Below are 20523 nucleotides of genomic sequence, written 5' to 3' on the forward strand. Positions count from 1 at the left end.
TTATACTCTAAGGATTCACTCAATCTATCCTGTTTATACCCAACATATGCTTCCTTCTTTTTCTTAACCAAACCCTCAATTTCTTTAGTCATCCAGCATTCCCTATACCTACCAGCCTTCCCTTTCACCCCGACAGGAATATACTTTCTCTGGATTCTAGTTCTCATTTCTGAAGGCTTCCCATTTTCTAGCCGTCCCTTTACCTGCGAACATCTGCCCCCAATCAGCTTTTGAAAGCTCTTGCCTAATACCGCCAAAATTGGCCTTTCTCCAATTTAGAACTTCAACTTTTAGATCTGGTCTATCCTTTTCCATAAACTAATAGAATTATGATCACTGGCCCCAAAGTGCTCCCCCACCGACACCTCAGTCACCTGCCTGCCTTATTTCCCAAGAGTAGGTCAAGTTTTGTACCTTATCTAGTAGATACATCCACATACTCACTCAATCAGAAAATTGTCTTGTACTCTTCCCCTTAGTCACGCTAACTTCATTAACTAGGTCCTTACAGGCTTTAGTTACTACCTTACTGTCCACTAACCTCCTCATTTGGTTCCCATCCCCCACATGAGTGTAAACCCTCCTCAACAGCATTAGTGAAAGTACCCCCGGGACATTGGTTCCAGTCCTGCCCATATGCAGACTGCCCAATTTGTACTATCAATGCAGAAATACTTGGCTTCTGTTTAGATTGAACTTACCTCAGCTTGAAGTAAATTCTGTGTTTAAAAACAAATCTTACTTGTATAAACAAGTCACTTATAAAATGGTTGTTCACTCTTTTAGTTGCATCATAAAATCTGGAATTTAGAGAAAACAAGGACAACTATTCATACACGTAGCAGTATTTACCATGAACAAAAGGAGGACAATTTGGAAATCGAGACATACTTAATGGATACAATCATAACCACTAGTATTTTGCACTAGTGACTCCAACTAGTCATGAATTAACCCACAATTACCATCGATTCCAATTTTGTTTAAGTTCCTCAGTGCCAAATGCTGCTTTGATGTCAAGCACTGTCACACTCACCTCACGTTACAGCAGCTCGCCCTCAATAAGCTGATGACATCTCTCATTTGAAATGCTTTTCACAATTTTTTGTTCTGTTACAACTTGCAATCTGTTTCTGGCAATATAAAATATAAGCTAAACATGAAACACTGCCAGTGTAACTGGCAACAGTTCAGGAGGTATGCCAAATGAAGAGATAAAGTTCAATCTTGACAGAGAAAGTGGGAACAGCAATACTATTAATGCAAAAACGTTTTGCCCATAAATGTTAGTTGACAAAAGAGACAGACAAACATAGACAAAACAAGATTTTTTTTAAGAAAGCACCCAATCTTGAAATATGTATTATAAAAACTCAAAAACAAACTTAAGAAATGACTTTTGAAAATGTTAATTCAATTTATCTGTAATTATACTGGACGGGGTGCAGAGGAAACTCACCAAGGTGTTGCCTGGGATAGAGTATTTTAGCTATGGAAGAGAGGTTGGGTAGACAGGGTTGCTTTCTTCAGCAGAAAGAAGGTTGAGGGGGACATGTTTTGAGAAGCATGGCCAAGATGAATAAAATGCAGCTGTTCCCCTTAAAATTATGCCCCTTTTGATTAAAGTGAAAGACAGGAGGTTTTGAGGTTATTTGAGAAAATCTTTCTTGCACAGAGGGCAATAGGGGTCTGAACTGCACTGCCTGGGAGGGTAGTTGAGGCAGAAAACCTCAACCTGTCAGTAGAACTTGGACAAGTACTAAACTGTCATAATGTTCAAGGTTACACCGGAAAGTGGAACTAGAATAGATAGCATTTTTTTGGCAGTGCAGACTCATCAGGCTGAAGAGCCTCTTCTGTACTGTACGATTCTACATCCCTTCCTCAGTGAAACTGAAATTTTCCAGGCCAAAATTTTCCTCATTCTACCAAGGGACTTAAATTTTTACTTTAAGTAGTGACCTCTGGTATAGACTAATTCCCAGACTACAACTTATTTCTGTATTGAAGTAACTCACTAAACAGATTGAGCTTTAAATTGAATTTCTTGTCCTAAGGGAGAGTTAGAAATGATGTGGTAGCAGAAAACTCAGTACAATAGTAAATATGAGGAAACCAAATTAAAGAACCAAGGACCAGAATGTTCCAAGCTACGAGAAGCCTAAACCAAAAGATAAGATTTGGGAGCTAAAAATGAGGGAGAGCCATGTCTCCTCAAGGATGACATCATTAGACTCCTGTAACTGTCCCAGCACCATGGTGTTCAGGGTTGGCAGTCGTAGTAGTACACACTTACACCTTCAAGAGAATTGAAAAGCTAGCAAAGACTAACCGAACAAAGTAATAATGCAGCACTTGGTTGAAACAAATAGACTGCTAGCTGAAAAGCTCTCTGAAAGGTACCTGTCTCGAAGAAGTTTGAGCAGAACATCAAAGCTGACCTAGAGAAAAATCTACAGAGGAAAATCTACAAAGGAGAATCGATAAAGCGGACTGGTTTTTAAATGTGATTATTTTTTGTAAATCTTAATTGGGATTTTTTAAAATCGGACCAGTCTTTTGGAATGGGAAGTAAAAGATAGGTTTAAAAGAAAGGAGTTCTAAATAATTGTTGGTTTTAATATTCTCTGTTAGACTTAAATTTTTACTTTAAGTAGTGACCTCTGGTATAGTTCTTTGCCTCTCGAAATTTAATAGACGACGGCGCGAGGGGAGCTTCTCGGTGTGTCGGGTTTAAATTAGCAGAGGGGTTTACTCCGTGTCCTAACTGTAGCAACAGATAGATTAATTGGGGATGCAGACTTTATACGTAAGTTACTTCTTCTATTATCCGAGTTCATTTGCTTTAAAAGGCACCAGATTCCTGATTTTCAATTCAATATTTGCCTTCCAAAAATATAATGAGTTATAAACCACATCTCTGCGATCCAAGAATGTGATTTGCAGTATTTTCCAGGGTCAATCATCCATTTCCCAATTTCTGAAAAAGCTTTATCATTTCATTCTGCTCCTAAATTTCTATACTTGCAGAGAGAAACACTAAACCCAGATAAAATTTCACCTTTCACCTGTGAGCAAATTGTTGAGAAAATTAACTTAAGCCACAAAGAGAAACAGGATGAGCAAGAACAAAGTTGGAGAAAAACAATTTCCCAATTATGTGATTAAATTCATGTTTTTCTCAAAAATTGAAAAGGTCATTTGTGCATTCTTACAAAAAAAAATTTTCATGAAGTTCTCAGTGAAGCAAATCAGCCCAATTAGTACTTTAATGGTGGTTTCAGCAATGGCAGTACTAAAACTTGTTTTTTTTAAAAAAACTTAAAACTGATAGAACTAATAGAAGGACAACACAGTGGCTCAGGTGGTTAGCACGGCTGCTTCAGTGCCAGGGACCCGGTTCGATCCCACCATTGGGCAAATGTCTGCGTGGAGTTTGCATATTCTCCCTTCTGCGTGGATTTCTTCAGAGTGCTCCCACAATCTAAAGATGTGCAGGTTAGGTGGTTTGGCCATGCTTAATTGCCCATAGTGTCCAGCAATGTGCAAGCTATGTGGATTAGCTATGCAAAGTTACAGGGATAGGGTAGGGGCATGGGTCTGGGTGGGATGTTCTTTGGTGGGTTTGTATAGGCTCAATGGGCCAAATGGCCTGCTTTCACATTGTAGGATTCTATAATTCAATAAATCAGGCTTACAATCCAGTAGCAAAATGTAGCAGTGCCCTGAGGTTCATATGGGCAAATTGCTTCAGTTTCTCCAGGACCCTATTTCACTCAACACCAGCAGGATATGTCCCTATTACTGCCACTTCTTCCTTTGTCTTCCAATATTCCCAGTGTCCCAAAAAAAATACCACAGCTGAAAGATACCAGGTTAGCGTACTCATTTACTACCAGTTTTCTTCACACCTCTCCAAATACAGCAGAATCTCTACTCAATAAATTTCACGTCCTTGGTATCTTTAGTGCTTCTTCTAAATAATGTTCAATGTGGAAAGGTACAGCAATAGGTTTCCTTGCACATGCTTGACTTGAAGCTATGGGATTTCTTGAGCTCCAGAGTCAATATTGAGGAGCTCAAAATACAATCCAATACACTCTTGCCTCTTGAGTACAAGTCTTGCATCTAGGATGAGATATAGAGACAATGGAGCAATGGGCTGATGAACAGGATTCTGTGTAGATAACAATGTCACTACGGTTCTGGACCACTTTGCCAGAGAGCTCTCACAACCTTGGTTGCAATCTCCATCTACCAGAAATATTTCTGCAAGGTTACCTGGGGTCTGTATTCCATTATTGTGCACTCAATGACTAGGCCACAGTTTTGATTGTTGTTCTCCATCATGTTTTGATGGAACCAAATGCATCGTTGGCTCATTTCTGAGAAAAGTTAAGAGTCAATAATGTTCATGTGTGACTGGATCAGATGTAGGTCAGACATGATATAGACAACAAATTTCATATGAATACATGAATCAGAAGCAGAAAATGGCCATTTGACCCTTCAAGCCTGCTCCAATGGCTGATAGGTTAAACACAAAACTATCACATTTTCCTCTATCCCTGATAACCTTAGGCCCTTGTTAAACAAGACAACCAGTCTACTTCTATCTTTACAGTATTTAATAACCCCACTTCTACCACCCGCTGAGGCAGAAATCTCCAAAGTCATACAAATCTCATGGAAAGAAATGCCTGTGATCTCGGTCTTCGAAGGGCTATGCCTAATTTTAAAGTGGATCCCCCCAGTCTGGGAACAAACCACAACAAGAAACATTCTTTTCGCGTCCACCTTGTCATCAGAGTTCAGGATCTTAAAGAGTCACCTCTCGCACTACTAAACTGCACGGAAACAGCACCAGCATTTCCTCATAAAACTACATGCTCAGTCTCATAAATCTTCTCTGAACCACAATATATTTACAACCATCCTGAAATGAGGAGACCAAAACTTCACACAGAATTCAAGATGTGGTCTCACTAATGCTCTATAAAATGGAAGCAAACATCCTTACTTTTAGGTTTAATTTCTCTCATAATAAAGGATTGCATCCACATTTATGTAGCAAGTAACATTCATGCCCCACAAATGCTCTTGCCCCATGACTTTCAAAAGGTGATACCATCACTGAACCCACCATAATCAATGTTCTGACCAGAAATTGAACTGCTCACCAGATAAATATAGTGATTACATGAGCAGGTCAGAGGATTGGGATACTGCAGAGAGTGACTCACCTGCTGACTTCCCAAAGCATGTCTGCAATTCACAAGTCAGGAGTGTGATCTTATACTCCCCACTTGTCTGACCGACTGCAGCTCCAACAACTCCATAAGCTTGACTCTAACCAGGGCAAACAACCCACTTGATTGGCATCACAGCCACTATCTCCACCATGCTCAGTCACAGCAGCTCACATAAATCTAAAAAGGTGTTCACTACAGAAATTCACCAGAGCTCCTGAGGCAGCATCTTCCAAGCCCACGAACATGGAGAAGGTCAATACAACTAGAGACATGGGAACTCTGCCACTCTAACCCACCCTCTTGTACCATCTTGTAAATAAAATGTCAATATCATTGGTTCAAAGTTCTGAAATTCCCTCATGAACAGCTTTATTTTTCGATTTACAGCATCTGGACTGCCTCAGCTCAAGGCGGCAGCTCACCACTACCTTTTCAAGGGCAACAATGAATGCTTGTCCAGCCAGCAAGGCCCATGTCCCATGAATGAGTTAAAAAATCCATTAGCATTCATGATTATGTCCTATATCTCCAATTAAATGTGTGTGACTCATGCATGAGAACACCTGGATCCCTCTGTAGCTCAAACTTCTGTAGTTGTTCTCTGTTTAAGTAATACTGTTCTTTTCAAAAAAAAACTTCCTACTGTATTCAATGACTTCACATTTTTCTCCATGATGCACCAACTGCCAGATTTTTACCCACTCGCTCACCTATCTTTATCCGTCTGCATTACGTTCGTGCCCTCTTCATGATATACTGTTCTATCTATCTTTATGTTAACTGAAAATTTGATTATCATGCCTCTGGCTGTCTTCTAGGTCATCGATATAAAATTTTAAGAAGTTAAATTCCCAGCACAGACCCTTGTGGAACTCTACTCGTTGGGAGAAGGCAATTAGGGAAACCATTTAAGCATTTTCTCTGCTTCTAGGATAACAGGTAAGCCTATACTTCTCTTCTTTATTTGAAAGTCATCACATTAAACATATACAGTTCTGAGGGGATTTGATGGGATAGTTGCCAAGAGGATTCACTCCAAGCTGGATTTTCTACAATGAGGGGTCAGTCTCCAGATGGAAAGTCAGCCATTTAGGGCAAAGAGGACGCAACTCAATTTACTCAGGATTGTAAATCTTTGAAATTCTCTATCCCCAGAGGGTCATGCATGCTCAGTTGTTGTACCTATTCAAGGCTGCAACAGATAATTTTGTAGGTAAAAACAGGATAAAAACAATGACTGCAGATGCTGGAAACCAGATTCTTGATTAGTGGTGCTGGAAGAGCACAGCAGTTCAGGCAGCATCCACGGATCATCGAAATCAACGTTTCGGGCAAAAGCCCTTCATCAGCGTGTCCGTTCTTGTAACACGAGGATTTAGATTAATACTGATACAGTTCACATTAAAGTGTACTTGATTTACTTGCAAACAATAAAGCATTGTTCGATACAGTGTTGCTGGTGATTTAAGTCTCTTAACTAAATTGACAAAAAACACAAGTCGCCACGCCTAAACGATGTACCTATCCCGCGGCTGTAGGACCATGGTACAAAACCCTCAATAAATAACAGGGCGACGTTGGTCAGAATACAATCTGCATACGAAGGGCTTTTGCCCGAAATGTTGATTTCGCTGCTCCTTGGATGCTCTTCCAGCACCACTAATCCAGAATAGATAATTTTGTGTCAAGGATCAGCCATGATCATTATAGATGGCACTGCAGACTTGAGTGACGATATACTCGATTCGTGCATTTATTTCTCATGTTGTTTTAGGCCAGCCAATTATCTTCCCATGCTAATACATGTTACCTGCTACCATGAACCCTGACTTTGCACAATAATATTTTTTGAACACTTGGTCAAATACGTTCTGGAAATTCAAGAATTCTATGTGTATAAGATTCCTTAATGCATGACACATATTACTCCTTCAAAGAACTTCAATAAATTGTTTGAACATGATTTCCCCTTCACCAAACTATTTAACTCCTCAGAATTATCTTTAAGTTTTCCAAGTGTCTAGTTATAACTTCTTGAATGACTACTCTAACACATGACAGACTAACTTGCCTGTAGTTTCCTGCTTTTAAAAAAATAGAATAATTGCAAAATTTCCAGTCTGATGGAAACTTTCCAAATTCTAATCAATTTTGGAAAATTACAACTAAACGCATATACTACCCCATTAACTTCCTCTGTTTAAATCTGATCTTTAAAAAAGGACATACATGAACAGGTTGCATTCACAGCAACAGAACAGCTTCACGATCATTTTTACTGGTCCTGGTTTTTAAATTCCAACTGATATTTTTGTCTTTAAAAACTGAATGTGAATTCAGATTTTCTGGTTAACTAAGCATTGAGCAATCTTTCATCATAGGACCACCTGTTATCCTAGAAGCAGACAGTGGCATGCAAATTCATGACAAAAAGAGAAGAAATTAATACAATGAGTAGCAAACATTAGATTTTCCAGATCAAATCCATTGATCTGTCATGGCAGCACACAATGAACCAACAATCTTTTTTCATACATTCACGGGTTATGACCATTATTGGCAAAGCCAGCATTTATTACCCTTGGTGCCTTCAAAGATACAGTAGAGGGGCTTGTAAAGCCATTTGAGAGAGGTGTTAAGAGTCAACCACAATGCAATGGATCTGAAGTGAATTACATGTCAAATTGTAAAAGGACAGCAGATTTTCTTCTTTAAAAAAGGAGAATAGTGGACTCAATGGATTGTTACAACCATTCTCTATTTTCATGGCCATCATTAATATTGCTTGATTCCAGATGGATTTTTGTGAGTTGATGTTAAATTCTCCATGAAACTTAATCATATGTCTTGAGATTGCTGGTCCAGAACATATCTATTTTCCTGCACCAATGGCCTCTTCGCAATCTTGGTAATTCTCTTGTTGCCATTACTACCTTTCTTCAGACTTTTGATTTTTTCTCTATTGCTATCTGCTTCTCTTATTCTTAAATGGGTGGGAAGAGATGGGTAGTGTGGCGTGGTATGTGGGGATAGGAACCACAAACTATTTCAGTTGTGAATTTCACTAAAAAAATTATGAACCCCAAAAATCTTCTTTCCAGTCAAGTACACTTTCCGGATACTCCTTTGGCACATTTGCCTTTTCTATCACATGCCACATTTTCCCTCTCTACGAATTACTTATTAAATCATTATCTATGGCAATTGGTTGTACTGGCATCATGGTCAGCACAGACATGGTGGACTGAAGGACCTGTTCTTGTGCAGTTCTGTTCAACATTCTGTAATCATTCAATGCACCCCCATCTATTTTCTTCCACTAGGATGGTTATCAAGAAGTACCCAATCTCCAACCTGTAGTCACCCTTCTCCTCCTTGATGCTCGTTAGGATCAAACACAGTAGATATAGGGAGGATGTTCCTGATGGTGGGTGTGTCCAGAACCAGAGGTCACAGTCTGATGATTTGGGACAGACCATTTAAGACATGTCTTCACCCAGAGTGGTGATCCTGTGGAATTCAACATTGCAGTTGAATACATTAAACGTTTTGGCATTAAGATGAGACTATAACACTTGGGGCAAATGGGATCAAAGGTTATGGGGAGAAAGCAGGATTAAACTCTTGAATTGGATGATCAATCACGATCCTAACGAATGGCGAAGCAGACTCGGAAGGCCGAATATCTTCCTCCCGCTCCTACCTTCTACGATTCTATGTTGGTATTCACTACCAAAGAACCTTCATCTGATTTCAAACTTCAACTTTTTATTAAAACTAAGACAGTAGAAGAAAATGCTGTTTTACTTAACATTTCTGCTCTCCCCCAAGATCTCAGCTTGGTTACAACCTGTCACACTGGTATACAAGCTTACCAAATTATATCTGTAACATGCCTTTAACATAAAATATATTAAAGCATGTCACAGGAACATTGCACAACTAAGTGTGGCACCAACCCATATATGACATCAGATGAGGAAAAGTTTGTTCAAACAGGTAGGTTTTGAGCATTGTTTAAAAAGGAAGGAAAGTCAGGTAGAGGGGATGTTGGGAGAGTATTCCAGACCTTGGAGACTTATCAGCTGAAGACATGCCACTGGTGACAAAGGAAAGAAAAACTGAAGATGCAATAACAGCCAGAATTACAGGACAGCTGATATTTTAAGAGGGTTGCTGTAAATAAGGAAAGGTGAGGCGATTGAAGGATCTGGAAGCAAAGATGAAAATTTTAAAATTAAGATGCTGCTTAACTAGTAGCCAATATAGGTCAAGGAGCAGAAGATAAAATAGGAAAAGGGACTTACTGAGAGCTACAACATGGGCAGCAAAAGTTCTGACCACCTCAAAGTTAACAGAGTAGAATGTGGGAGACAAGCCAAGTAGTACATTGGAATAAACAAATCTAAAATTAAGACGACACACAAAGGGTTTCAGCAGTAGAGACAGGAACAGTTTCAAGGTTGAGCAATATGACAAGCTGTAATAGATAATCTTAGCTGGGGCACAATACATTACATTTGTAGATGTTCCAATATTGTAACATCAAGGGTGTAAGCAGACTGGTATAATTCCAGACCCATCAGACATAATAAGTATAGAGTGGGGGATTGAAAACAATAGCTTTAGTCTTTCCAATATTTAATTGAAGAAAACTCCTGTTGGATTTCTGAATGATAGATAAACAGCCTGATAATTCAGCAATCATGGAGGAGGAGTCACAAGACATTGTGGTGAGGCGGAACTGGGTGTCATCACTTTACACTCAAAACTAACATGATCTTCAAATTATGTTACCTTGGGGAGCTATAGTTGGCAAGTAAGAGGGTAAAGGAAAGATAGTTGGGGAAAAATCAGACATAGGAGTACAGGAGCAAAATTCATAGCCAGCTAATCCCTTCCAATGATTAGATCAATGAAAATGAAACCAATTAAGAGCAGTCCTACCCAGCTGCATGACTGTGCAGAGATGTCGGAGGAAGATGGTGTGATGATAGAGTCATACAGCATGGAAACAGGCCATTTGACCCAACTCGTCCATGCCGACCAGGTTCCCTCAACTGAACTAGTCCCATTTGCTTACATTTGAGCACAGGCAAGCTCAGAAGGGCCTTTGGTAGTTGCATCTGATGCCATTTCTGCCTTGACTAAAAAGCTATTCTGGTATGTAGCATGGGGAAACCTGATTAGATGGATTCAAACATTGTGTTCAATAAAGGACAACAACAAATTTTATCAGTCAATGGGATGATATTTTTCAAGGATAGTAGGGTCGAGGCTTGGTTGTTCAAGAGAAGCATGATGAGGAAGAGCGCGAGAGAGAGCAAGAACCTGAAGATGACAGCATATATGGAGTTCAGAAGGGCAAACTGGATGATCAGCAATTCAGTGTGAATAGAATTGTTGAACAGAAGATAGGACACAGAGGAGGTTAGAGGTGGCATGAGGGGCAAGATAGAGGAGACAGGAGAAATCAATGCAAGTTCAGGGCGTGAGTACAAGTGCCTAGTAAAGGAAGTTTGGCTGGGTGAATTAGTAGAAGGGTGAGATGTGGCAGAGGCAGCTGATAAGGTTAATGGCAGAGGTCTATAATCTCCTTGCACTTTTTTTAGCAAATCATTGCATTATGAGTTGGCTGAAAAAAATTCAATTGGTGTGTTTTTTAAATTTGAACTAACATTAGTGTAAGACTCTTACATCTTCTTTCCCTAAAACAATTTAATATGTCAGGTATAGACAGGATAGATCGAGTGAATCCTTAGAAGAGTATAAAGAAAGTAGGAGTATACTTAAGAGGGAAATCAGGAGAGCAAAACAGGGACATGTGATAGCTTTGGCAAATAGAATTAAAGAGAATCCAAAGGGTTTTTACAAATACATTAAGGACAATAAGGTAACTAGGGAGAGAGTAGGGCCCCTCAAAGATCAGCAAGGCGGCCTTTGTATGGAGACACAGAAAATGAATATTTTGCATCAGTATTTACTGTGGAAAAGGATATGAAAGATATAGACTGCAGGGAAATAGATAGTGACATCTTGCAAAATGTCCAGATTACAGAGGAGGAAGTGCTGGATATCTTGAAACAGTTAAAGGTAGATAAATCCCCAGGACCTGATCGGGTGTACCCGAGAACTCTGTGGGAAGCTAGAGAAGTGATTGCTGGGCCTCTTGCTGAGATATTTGTATCATCGATAGTCACAGGTGAGGTGCCAGAAGACTGGAGGTTGGCAAAAATGGTGCCACTGTTTAAGATAGGCGGTAAAAACAAGCCAGGGAACTATAGACGTGAGCCTGACCTCAGTGGTGGGCAAGTTGTTGGAGGGAATCCTGAGGGACAGGATGTACATGTATTTGGAAAGGCAAGGACAGATTAGGGATAGTCAACATGGCTTTGTGCATGGGAAATCATGTCTCACAAACTTGATTGAGTTTTCTGAAGTAACAAAGAAGATTGATGAGGGCAGAGCAGTAGATGTGATCTATATGGACTTCAGTAAGGCGTTCAACAAGGTTCCCTATGGGAGACTGATTAGCAAGGTTAGATCTCATGGAATAAAGGAAGAACTAGCCATTTGGATACAGAACTGGCTCAAAGGTAGAAAACAGAGGGTGGTGGTGGAAGGTTGTTTTGCAGACTGGAGGCCTGCGACCAGTGGAGTGCCACAAGGATCGGTGCTGGGCCCTCTACTTTTTGTCATTTACATAAATGATTTGGATGCGAGCATAAGTAGTACAGTTAGTAAGTTGCAGATGACACCAAAATTGGAGGTGTAGTGGACAGCAAAGAGGGTTACCTCAGATTACAGCAGGATCTTGACCAGATGGGCCAATGGGCTGAGAAGTGGTAGATGGAGTTCAATTCAGATAAATGGAAGGTGCTGCATTTTGGGAAAGCAAATCTTAGCAGGATTTATACACTTAATGGTAAGGTCCTAGGGAATGTTGCTGAACAAAGAGACCTTGGAGTACAGGTTCATAGCTCCTTGAAAGTGAAGTCGCAGATAAATAGGATAGTGAAGAAGGTGCTTGGTATGCTTTCCTTTATTGGTCAGAGTACTGAGTAGAGGAGTTGGGAGCTCATGTTGTGGCTGTACAGGACATTGGTTCGGTCACTGTTGGAATATTGCATGCAATTCTGGTCTCCTTCCTATCGGAAAGATGTTGTGAAACTTGAAAGGGTTCAGAAAAGATTTACAAGGATGTTGCTAGGGTTGGAGGATCTGAGCTACAGAGAAAGGCTGTACAGGCTGGGGCTGTTTTCCCTGGAGTGTCAGAGGCTGAGGGGTGACCTTACAGAGGTTTACAAAATTATGAGGGGCATGGATAGGATAAACAGACAAAGTCTTTTCCCTGGGGTTGGGCAGTCCAGAACTAGAGGGCACAAGTTTAGGGCGAGGGGGGAAAGATATAAAAGGGGCAGCCTTTTCACGCAGAGGGTAGTACGTGTATGGAATGAGCTGCCAGAGGATGTGGTGGAGGCTGGTACAACTGCAAAACTTAAGAGGCAGTTGAATGGGTATATGAAGAGGAAGGGTTTGGAGGGACATGGGCCGGGTGCGGGCAGGTGGGACTAGATTGGGTTGGGATATCTGGTCGGTATGGACGGGTTGGACCAAAGGGTCTGTTTCCGTGCTCTACATCTCTATGACTCTAATGCATTTAAAAAGTTTCCAAAAACCAAAAACAGCTGTATATTCAGAAACGTCCTAACTTTAAAAAAAAATTAACCCTGAAAAGTTTTAAACTCCAAATTGACATCTTGAAAAGTGATTGTTTTTCTTCAATAATTTTCCTTCCAAAGGTAAAATCTTTTGAGCTCTAGGTTATTAACCATTCAAGAGTCAGAGGAAAGGACAGAACTGATGCATCAGGGCAAAGGAAGCACATATATTTAGACTTTGGCTTAATGTGTTTAAAGGACCAGGCTATTGTGAAGGACAAATTGCGTTAAAGTTAAAAACTTTGAAGAAAGGCACTAAAAGAGAATGGATATATTCAAACTATGCGGTTGCAGTTATCAATGTTTGATAATTTTAATATTGGTTCAATGTTTACTTTAGCACTAATAATTCCAATTAGTGAAACTAAGAGTAGTGAATGATATTTGCATTCCAGAAAACTCTTTTTAGTTAATTCTACATGATTCTTACATTTATAAATCATTAATAGGCAGAATGCAAATAGCTTTGTTCTTTGAATACATCTGTAAGCAAAAACACATGATTTACCATATTTTGTTGTTCCATTTTCATGAATCCTTTTGGAATATTGTGAAGTAATAGAAGATTTTACAAGCCTGTCTGATGGAGAATCATCCATGTGATAGCCCTTCAACACAACCATGAAGACAAGTTGTCAGCCCAATCTAGCCCTGAAGAAGGGTTATGCCCGAAACGTCGAATCTCCTGTTCCTTGGATGCTGCCTGACCTGCTGCGCATTTCCAGCAACACATTTTCAGCCCTATTTAGCAGATGGTTTTGTGGGCTCCCATGGCTAGTACAAAGCGAGGTCCGCCAGTGCCTTTTCCTCATTGTCGTCAACCCGGGATACATACGGATATCAACAGCACTCAAGAAGCTTGACACTATCCAGGACAAAGCAGCTCAATTGATTGGCACATCCATAAACATTCCCCCTCTCTACCACTGACGCTCAGTAGCAGCAGTGTGAATCTATAAAATGCACCACACAAGTTCTTAAGGTTTCTTAAGACAGCATCTTCCAAACCAACTGTCATTGCACCTGGAGGTTTTCAATGACCTGGTGTTCATGGACATCCGGGTCACTACGTACTCCAACATTCCAATCTATCACCATATAAATAATACTCTGCCATTCTGTCCGTCTTTCCAATCAAAATTAACAACTCCAAGGTTACCCACATTCTGCAAAATGTGTCACGCATTTGTCCACTCACTCAACTTGTCTAAACCCTCTGAACCCTCTTGATGTTCTCCTCACCACTCTAAATCCCACTTAATTATGCCTGTTGACAAACATGGAAACATTGCATTTGATTCCTTCATCTATATTGTTAACATATACTACGAATAGCTGGGTTGAATCACTGATCCCTGTGATACTTGCTAATTTCTGCCTTCCACTCCAAAGAAACTTTTTTTCTGTCTGCTTACAGTTCTCAATTCATGCCAGTATACTTCCACCAATCGCATGTGCTTTCATTTGGCACAGTAACCTCTTCTGAGGGATATTATCAAAAGCTTCCTGAAAATCTAAATCCACCATGTATAGCAGTTCATCCTCATCTAGTCAGCTAGTTGTCCTCAAAAAACTCCACCTTTGTTAATCATTACACTACTTTTATAAATTCATGTTGAGTTTGTTTAATTCTGTTGGTATTTTCTAAGTGAATGGTCATCAAATCCTTTGTACCAGACTCTAGTATTTTCCCTAGTACTAACCAGTCTAATTTCAAGTTTTCCCCTTTGTTTTTTTTTTAAAAACTGCAAAGGATACATTTGACATCCTCTTATATTCTAGGACTATTCTGGAATCCACAGAATTTTGGAAGATGACAAGCAATGAATCTATTATTCCCTCCTTTAGTACTCTGGGATGCAGATAATCATAGGATCACAGATGTACAGCACGGAAACAGATCTTTCGGCCTAACTTGTTGGCATGGATAAGATATCCCAACCCAATCGAGAACCACCTGCCAGCAACCGGCCCATATCCCTCCAAACCCTTCCTATTCATATACCCATCCAAATGCCTCTTAAATGTTGCTATTTTACCAGTCTCCACCACTTCCTCTGGCAGCTCATTCCATACATGTACCACCCCCCTCTCCCTATAGCTCAAATTCTCCAACCTTGGCAACATCCTTGTAAATCTTTTCTGAACCCTTTCAAGTTTCACATCTTTCCGATAGGAAAGAGATCAGAATTGCATGTGATATTCCAACAGTGACCTAACCAATGTCCTGTACAGCCACAACATGACCTCCCAACTCCTGTACTCAATACTCTGATCAATAAAGAAAAGCATACCAAACGCCTTCTTCACTATCCTATCTACCTGCGACTCCACTTTCAAGGAGCTATGAACCTGCACTCCAAGGTCTCTTTGTTCAGCAATACACCCTAGGACCTTACCATTAAGTGTATAAGTCCTGCTAAGATTTGCTTTCCCAAAATGCAGCACCTCACATTTATCCGAATTAAGCTCCATCTGCCACTTCTCAGCCCATTGGCCCATCTAGTCCAGATCCTGTTGTTTCGGGCAAAAGCCCTTCATCAGGAATGGAGGCAGTGAGCCTCCAGTGTGGAGAGATCAGTGGAGGAGGAGGGGGGTTGCTGGGGAGAAGGTAGCAAAGAATACAATCGGTGAATGGGGGTGGGGATGGAGGTGATAGGTCAGAGGGGAGGGTGGAGCAGATAGGTGGGAAGGGAGATTGGCAGGTAGGACAGGTCATGGGATGGTGCTGAGCTGGAAGGTTAGAACTGGGGTAAGGTTGGGGGTGGGGGTGGGGGTGGGGGTGGGGGTGGGGGTGGGGGAGGGGAAATGAGGAAAGCGGTAAAATCCACATTGACGCCCTGGGGTTGAAGTGTTCAGAGACGGAAGATGAGTCATTCTTCCTCCAGGCATTGGATGGTGAGGGAGCAGCCCAGATGGTGGAAGAGGCCCAGGACCTGCATGTCCTCGGTAGAGTGGGAGGGGGAGTTGAAATTTTGGGCCATGGGGCGGAGTAGATGGTTATTAGATTAGATTACTTAGTGTGGAAACAGGCCCTTCGGCCCAACACACCAAAGCGTAACCCACCCAGACCCATTCTCCTACATTTACCCCTTCACCTAACACAACAGGCAAATTAGCAAGGCCAATCGGTGTCCCGGAGAAGTTACCTAAAGCACTCTGCAAGGAGGTGTCCAGTCTCCCCAATGTAGAGGAGACCGCATCAGGACCAACGGATACAACGAATGACATTGGTGGATGTGCAGGTGAAACTTTGATGGATGTGGAAGGCTCCTTGGGGCCTTGGATGGAGGTAAGGGAGGAGGTGTGGGCGCAGGTTTGGCAATTCCTGCGGTTGCAGGGAAAGAGGGTTGGGGGGGGGGGGGGGGGGGGGGGGGCGTGGACCTGATCAGGTAGTCACGGAGGGAACAGTCTTTGCGGAAAGTGGAAAGGGGTGGGGAGGGAACTCTCTCTCTGGTGGGGGGGTCCATTTGGAGGTGGTGGAAATGTCAGCGGTTGATGTGATTTATATGAAGGTTGGTAGGGTGGAAAGTGAGGACGGGGTGGGGTTCTGTCCCTGTTATGGTTGGAGTTGTGGTGGTTGAGGGCAGAGATGCGGGATGTGGATGAAGGGATATGGGAAGGGAAATTGAGGTCTCCAAAGAAGGAGGCCATCTGATTAGTTCTGTGGTGGAACAGGTCCTCCTGGGAGCAGATATGATGGAGGCAGAGGAAGTGGGAATACAGGATGGCATTTTTGCAGGAGGTAGGGTGGGAAGAGGTGTAATCCAGGTAGCTGTGGGTGTCAATTTGGTGTCATCTGCAAACTTACTAACTTTACCTCTTCTGCTCACAACAATCATTTACATAAATGATGAAAAGTAGCGGACCCAGCACCGATCCTTGTGGCACTCCACTGGTCACAGGCCTCCAGTCTGAAAAACAACCCTCCACCACCACCCGCTGTCTTCTATCTTTGAGCCAGTTCTGTATCCAAATGGCTAGTTCTCCCTGTATTCCATGAGACCTAACCTTGCTAACCAGTCTCCCCTGGGGAACCTTGTCGAACACCTTACTGAAGCCCATATAGATCACATCTACCGCTCTGCCCTCGTCAATCCTCTTTGTTACTTATTCAAAAATCTCAATCAAGTTTGAGAGACACGATTTCCCACGCGCAAAACCATGCTGACTATCCCTAATCAGTCTTTGCCTTTCCAAATACATGTATATCCTGTCCCTCAGGATTCCCTCTGACAACATGCCCACCACCGACATCAGGCTCACCAGTCTATAGTTCCCTGACTTGTCCTTACTACCTTTCTTAAACAGTGGCACCACGTTAGCCAACCTCCAGCCTTCCAGTCTCTCACCTGTGACTATCAATGATACAAATATCTTCGCAAGAGGTCCAGCAATCACTTCCCTAGCTTCTAACAGAGGTCTAGGGTTCACCTGATCAGGTCTTAGGGATTTAAGACATCCAACACTTCCTCCTCTGTAATTTGGCATCAGCATCTGGTGAATTATCAGCCTCGAGAGTCATTCATATTCTCTCGCCTTTTCTTAAAGAATACTCATTTCCTCCTTTCTAATTGACCGTTGCTTCCTTAGCCTTTCTGGGAAATTCTGCATCTTGTGAAATCAGACTAAATTTGTTTATTTTGTCTGCCGTTTCCTTGTTCACCATTATCAATTCTTCTGGTTCATTCTGCACTAATTCTTCTTTTAACCCTCGTACACGAGTTCTTTCAGTCCATTTTTATATTCCTAATAAGTTTTCTTTCATCCTCTATTTTTCCCCTCTTGTTCTGATACAGTCCTTAATTTGTTTTGTTAGCTGTGGTCGGACCACTTTTCTTGATGTCTTCCATGTCAGAGAAATTTATGCATTAATTCCTTAAAGGTTAACTACTGTCTATCTGCTGTCATGCTTTTAATGAATTTACCCAGTCTCAGAGCCAACTCATTCCTTATACCTTGTTGCTTCCTTTGTTTAGATTGATGTTATAAAACTTTTTTTTTCTTTTAAAAAGGTAATGCAGTCTTTTGTCGTACTTGTCAAGCTGCTGTTAGTTTGACGATTGCAGGAGAGCATGATATCAGTTTTCTGACACATTTTCCAAGATAAGTAAATTCAATCCAGCATATCATGGCTGTATCTTGCTCGAAACCTTAGGATGGGGTGGGAGAAAAGTATTTTGAACTATTTAAATGTAGGTCAGATTAGGATCGCTGGTTGGCGCAGATAAGTCGGGCCGAAGGGGCTGTTTCCATGCGGTAAGACTCTACATCACCATCTAGAAGGTGAAGTGCAGCAGATACATACCAACACTTTCAAATTTTCCTCGAAGCCACTCACCATCCTGACTTGGAAAGATATAGCTGCTCCTTCACTGTCCCTGGCTCAAAATGCTGGAACTCCCTCTTAACAAAATGTGGATTGCAGCAGTTTAAGAAAACAGCTGTCCAGCATATGTTCACTACCTGACTGTCCCTTCAATGTTTCAAAATTGGCTGTGTGGATTCTCCTGCTCTTTGACTACTGCCTGACCTGCTGTGCTTTTGTACTGGCTTCATGCAGCATTGTATGCCTTCTGTGACATGAATTTATATCTATAGAATACCAAAGAATGAACTTTCAGATGCTCTAAAAATTTATACTTGGGCAAAATCTAGTTGAACGGTCTCTCACATCTGCTAGACAGTAATGGTGTGGATTATACACACAAACTTAGTTGCCTTGGCAGTCAGGGTAATTGAAAAAGTAGTGAATTTTAGAACCACTTCAGCAAATATCATAAGGCTAAAAAACTTACAAAAAGAATTCTGAAAGTAATATGGCATTTCCTACAACCACTGGATTCAGAAATGAACTTCAGTGAGGCTATTTTATGGTGTGAAAATATACAAACCAGTTTATTTAAAATAAAAATATGAATGTTCTGACAAAAGATCACAGAATTGAAACATGAACATGGTTTCAATCTCTAGATAACTGCTGTGTCAAACATTGTCTTTAAAACATATGTTTTTTTTAACTTTTGGAAGTATTTACGCACTTAATTCCGTTGCATGTTATGTTATTTCAGTGATTTGGTGCTGAAAATGCAAGCGTGCCTTGGAGAGTAGGCCCAATAAACTAAAACTCAGAAGTCAGTGGGTTAACCAATAGATACCAATACTTTTCGAAAACCCTTTAAAAAGGGCACTCCCCGGGTCATCATGGGGACCTAGCCTCAAAAAAAAAACCAGAACAATCCACAGGATGGATTCAAAATAACAGACGTATTTGCAACTGTCTGACCAAAAAGCTCATTTAACAAGTTCTCCGGAGTCACTCTTTCTCCTTATTATTAATGCATCGACTGACAAACAAGTTGACAGATTAAAACCGTCACTGATCCGAACCACCCTTCACATTCCCAGATTAAACGCCTTTTGCATTGATATTTCTGTGTCAGGGGATTAGAAATGTCCGTGTAAATTCCTGAAGACCCTTTTTCCTCCAACCACCACCTCACACACAAAAAAAAACCCATGAATCATGAAGAAGAAAAAAAAAGGTGATTAATCGCCGAGATCTAAACTAGAAACCTGCAAGTTTTCCGATGGCCACAAATTAACACAAAAGACGGGATACAATTCCCCCCTCCCTCCCTCCCTCCCTCCTCCCGACAAACCGAGAAGGCGATGCCCGTCAGTCCAGTCAATACCTTCAGGACAGAGGCGACGAGCTGACAGACAAAAAGCCCCACGGTTCATCCCTTCACCGAGCAGGAACAGGCAGTGCTCACAGCTGATCTGTTGCGGCAAGTCGGGAGTTTAACTCTTTCCTGAAACTAACCCCCAACAGTCGGTTCAAGGGGCGGGTGGGGAGACACAAAATAGACCACCATCCCCGCCCTGTCTGCCTCTCCCCGCCGCCCGGCACAAACACTAACCTCAGCACCCCTCTGAGCCGCCTTACCTCACAACCCCAACACTCTCTTCCACTTCGATTTAGTAAAGACCCAACTGAGAACGCTGCTTGACCCGCACTGCCTTCCGTACACATACATTCCTTCCGGCCTGTTGTCAGGCGACCAGCTCCGCTCACCGCCCGCCCCGCCCTCTTCTCTCCCCCCCCCCCCGCAAGCTGATAGCCATTGGACACTGACACCCTTATCTGCATGTCCATGCCGAGGAATGAGGCGAGAGCTGTACCAGTCATTGGCTGAGGTGGACGTCAATCGCTGTGCGTCACAGACCAGCGAGACCCACTGCACGTGCTCGGTCTCGGGGAACTGGGAGGAGCCATTGAAGATCCGACTCCATGGGCAGCCAACCAGCTGGGAGGTGGGCGAGAATTGACAACCTATTCACCCCCTGGTTCCATGCCCCCATTGGAGCAGCCCTGACTATTCCTTGACACCTTCCCCCTCTGTGACGGGGCGGCGCAGGTGCAGGAAAGGAGGTGAATGGGTGACTTGGAGCAGACACGTCGTGTTACTCACCTTAGTCCATGAGAAAGAAGAACTTACATTTCAGTAACACCTTTAGCAAACAGTGGGCAGCGGTGCTTTAATGCC

At 41.8% G+C, this 20523-nt stretch overlaps 1 protein-coding gene across 6 annotated transcripts in view; it reads right to left on the reverse strand.

Moving 5' to 3' along the window:
- The window catches only part of LOC132808422 (atos homolog protein B), a 142049-nt gene extending 122039 nt beyond the window's left edge, over positions 1-20010 (reverse strand). For 2 of the 6 annotated variants that reach the window (XM_060822297.1, XM_060822133.1), the window contains exon 1: positions 19923-20010. The gene's annotated coding sequence lies outside the window, so the exon portion shown is untranslated. Of the gene's footprint in view, positions 1-8606; positions 8763-19635; positions 19730-19922 lie in introns of those variants that run through there. The other 4 variants (XM_060822200.1, XM_060822187.1, XM_060822165.1 and 1 more) reach the window with 4 other exon arrangements.
- Positions 20011-20523: the final 513 nt, after the last annotated feature.

This window comes from Hemiscyllium ocellatum, chromosome 1 (assembly GCF_020745735.1).
Source record: "Hemiscyllium ocellatum isolate sHemOce1 chromosome 1, sHemOce1.pat.X.cur, whole genome shotgun sequence".
Lineage (NCBI taxonomy): Eukaryota > Metazoa > Chordata > Chondrichthyes > Orectolobiformes > Hemiscylliidae > Hemiscyllium > Hemiscyllium ocellatum.